The following is a 3780-nucleotide window of genomic DNA, read 5'->3' as shown; positions in this document are numbered from 1 at the left end:
GTCGCCTGGTACGGTGCTGCTCAGCCGCATTGCTTTGGCCGCGGGCCGCCAAGAGCGAAGCCGAGCAGACCCCCAAGAGCTTCCCTCCTGCCCACCCAGGGGTGCGAGGCATGCGCTGGACCTGAATTTCACAAATAATCATTTTCAGATTGTATTTCCTGGCTTTTCTCATCTTGTCTTCCCTACAACATTATCAGGACCTTTTTTTGCCCCAGCTGGGGCAGCTGCATACAGCTCTGCTCTACCTTGTATGATTCCTGCAGGCCGATAGGAGCAAAAGAAAAAAGCGCCCAAGGCTGGAAAACACCAATATTTTCTGCAGAAACCCTTCTGAAAGTGGCAATAACTCAAAGAAGTGGTTAGGAGTTTAGAAGAGCTCGGAAAAAATTACCTCCTTTTAGTAACTGTTAATTATATGACTAATTAAATAGCGAGGAGGCTGAAACACTCTCCTAGTCATAACCTGTGTGCTTACCGGCTGGTCCTTGCGTGACAGAGAAAACAGGGAATGAATCCTGTTTGGCCTTCATGGCAGGAAGTGGCTACTAAACCAACTCTAACTTCTAATTTATTTATCTGGAAAGCTGTAAGGAACTGTTTTAAAATTGACCAACATCTCTGCTACTTAAAGAAAAAAAGAAACAAAACACCAGCCATTCAGTAAAACGTATTTGGAACAGCTCAGGTTTTAGGAAMGAGATATAAAAGGCCACTGTGTTTATGTTTTTCAGCAGTGGTATGCTGGCTTCTTTTTTTAAGTGACGACGAAGAAAAAAACATTATGTTAAATCTCTTATCTTCACACAAAGTGGTTACGGCTATCATAAAACACACACATTGTGTCATTTCCAAACACAAATGGGCTGGTTGTCAAACATTCTCCAGATTACCTCTTCTCTCGCTCTCATTTTTTTTTAATTTCAATGATTTTGTGGACATTAATAAAGTTTAGTGTATTAAAGCGAGGTGCTCTGCTTCTCCGGTCAGGTCTTAATGAGGTCCGTCTGGAGAAGTGCAGAGAAAAGCGCAGCTCCTGCAAAGCTCCCCACACCACATGAGGGTACCTGGTTTGACCTTCCCCAACGCAACATCATGGCCATGGCCCTGTAGAAATGATGGCACATACAACATGCTTGGTGCCACGATTCAAATAGCTGGGGCAGATGCAAGACAACTGATGAAGCACCTCTACTTGGCTGCAGGCTGCCTGTGGGACTTTTCCAACTTGGGTCAGTAAAACAGGCCAACAAACGTTCTTCTMCCAGGGATCTTCTCCACTCTACTGGACTAGACTGTAAACGCTTCAGGCCAGGGTCCTCAGGACATGGTCGAGTTTTACACAGTCCTGGGACAATCTGAGAAGGAGAATTCGCATGAACTCCCCGTGCTTTCATCTGCCCAGCTGCCATAACCAGGCTTGCAGGCTGGCTGCTTTCCATCCACCTGGGAAGGACCTGCCGTTCAAGGGTAGGGCATAACACGCTGAGCCAATTCCAGTTAGAGAGTATTAGATGGGCCGAACACCAGGGAAGCCCTGCCAAAAATAAGCTCTAAATGTAACAAATACGTGGAGGGGGGGAGTGGAAAACAAACAGCGCCTGTGAAGGTGTGCTGTGTCTCCGTAGGTTACTTGGAAGAGAGGGCAACGCAGCTGCAGGCTGACTTGATCTGCTGCATATGCCACAATTCAAGAATAAAGTACTCCGAGCGCAGCCGGAGAGATGTTTTGGCGAGGCTAAGTCCTTCTGACAGGCGCTCTTAATGACGCCGGTGCCATCGGATACCTGCTGGCCACCTGACGAAAGGGAGGGACACATCATTTCCGCAGAGCACCCAGCGCTTTGCCTTGGCACCRCCGCCATGGAAGAAAGCAGACGTTGGAGAGCAGAGGTTCACCTCCTGGTAAGCAAGGTCCCTGCCAAGAGGGCCAGTGTCGGACACGCAGCACTCTTCCAGCAAGTTTCCCTTGGAGAGGTCATGCGCTCCAGAGACCTTGTCCATCCCGGATTCCTTCCCGGAGGAGCCGGAGAGCTGTTTGACTTTGAGGTTTCTGTGGTCTCTGGAGAGTTGTTCTTGCCCAAGGCGCATGCTGTCGTCCCCTGTTGGTTTTTCCTCCCACATCCTGCCAAGCCGGACAAAGTAAACAGCAGAACGACTCAAACAACACCAAGACGTTTGATCCGAAGGATCATGTTGTACCTGTTGAAGCTACAGGTGGATTTCCCAGCCATCCCTTGCAGTGGTTTCCACCTCCTCCCCTTTCCCTCTCCCGCTTGTTACCTTTTAAGGCTCAGCAGCTCAAGGCGGCTGGAAAAAGGCCTTGGCAAGGGGCCGTGACAATGGGTATTGTTGAAAGGGGAAGTGTCGGAAGGGAAAGCAGCAACGCCGTTACACGGGGCCCGTCGCGCTCGCCGCAGCGCGCGCCAACAGCAGCAGGTGCAGAGACGGGCTGTGTGGGGAAACCACAAAAATGGGGTCCGATGAGGATGGATGAGTAGGGTCAAGATTGGAGAAAACAGGCTGTGCAGGGAGCTGCTTGCAGCCTGCATGAATATAATGAGCGGGGGAACGGGGTGAGAGCCACGGAGGGAGAATGGCCAAGTGTGGACAGCATGCATGTGCAGGTCTTTTTCGCCTGGCCATCCTGGGCCGTGCTGGCCTTCATCTTCCAATCAGCACCAGGCAAACCTCTGATTAGAGGTGGGCAAAGCGCTAATGCATTAAGGAAGCCACAAATATTGGGCTCATAGCTTTTATTTTGAAGAAACCTCTGTCCAGAGTTGGCCAGATGAGAACATCCTGGACCAGGAATAGAGACCAGAGAAAGCCAGACGCAGTTGCCAAACAGAGCTGGCCAGAGCATGTCCTGAGCAGTAGWGCCTGGTGGGCCTGCACACCCCGCCACAGACCACTGACACCTGCACCTCCCACCCTGGGAAGGACCATGGGAGAGAGCAGCCTAGGGTTGCGATCATGGGCATCGAGGACTCAAATCCAAGGYAGAGCAGGATCTGCATTTACACCACCATCTAACCAGCGTCCTGACTGCATCTTCAGGGTTGGGCTTAGCCACTGGGACACCTTAGGGATTCAAATGGAAACTGTGAAACCACATTTTGGTAGGGGAGAGGTACCTCTTCTCGCAGTGACGGAGCTCAGAGGACACCGGTGCTGACCCTGAAGTCTGGACCCACCAGCCACTCGGCCCCCAGCAGCTGGGAGCAGGATGCTGCCGGGCTCAGCACGCCCCAGGCAAACTGCTGCGCCTCCGTTTCTCCTCCTGCCACGACTGTTTGTGCCGCCGCTCTTCCAAACCCCTCGATAAACACAAGACGTTGAGCACCGGGGGCAGAAGGAGTAAATGAGTAATAGACGCTTGGATGTTGGACCTGTAAAAGCTTTAAAATAAYGTGGAGTCTAGAGCCGAGGGATTTCACTTCAAAACTGAATGCACAGTTTCAGGGGAACTTCAGAAAGTGATCATTACCCCTAGTGCACTGACACCGATGGGTTTAGCGAGCTCGTACCCCCAGCGTGCTGGAAACGGCCCTGGCCGGAGCCCGTGAGACACCCGCTCGGTGCGGGCGCCAGCCCACGGCTCGCGGCCCGGTGCCTTCCCCGCGTGCCAGCAGGCAAACAAACGCCCCAAACAAAACAAAACACCGATAAAACTTTCTCAAGGCAAAAAAGTAAGGACCTTTCAGCAGCTATAACTAATCTATTTCCACTGTCACGCTGTATTACTTCAGAGACAAAGTGCGACTTTTTTTTTTTTTTTTT

The sequence above is a fragment of the Rhea americana genome, unplaced genomic scaffold, assembly GCF_003343005.1.
Source record: "Rhea americana isolate MKP2758 unplaced genomic scaffold, rheAme1 scaffold_42, whole genome shotgun sequence".
Lineage (NCBI taxonomy): Eukaryota > Metazoa > Chordata > Aves > Rheiformes > Rheidae > Rhea > Rhea americana.
The sequence above is the reverse complement of the archived record's forward strand: the minus strand, read 5'-3'. Positions refer to the sequence as shown.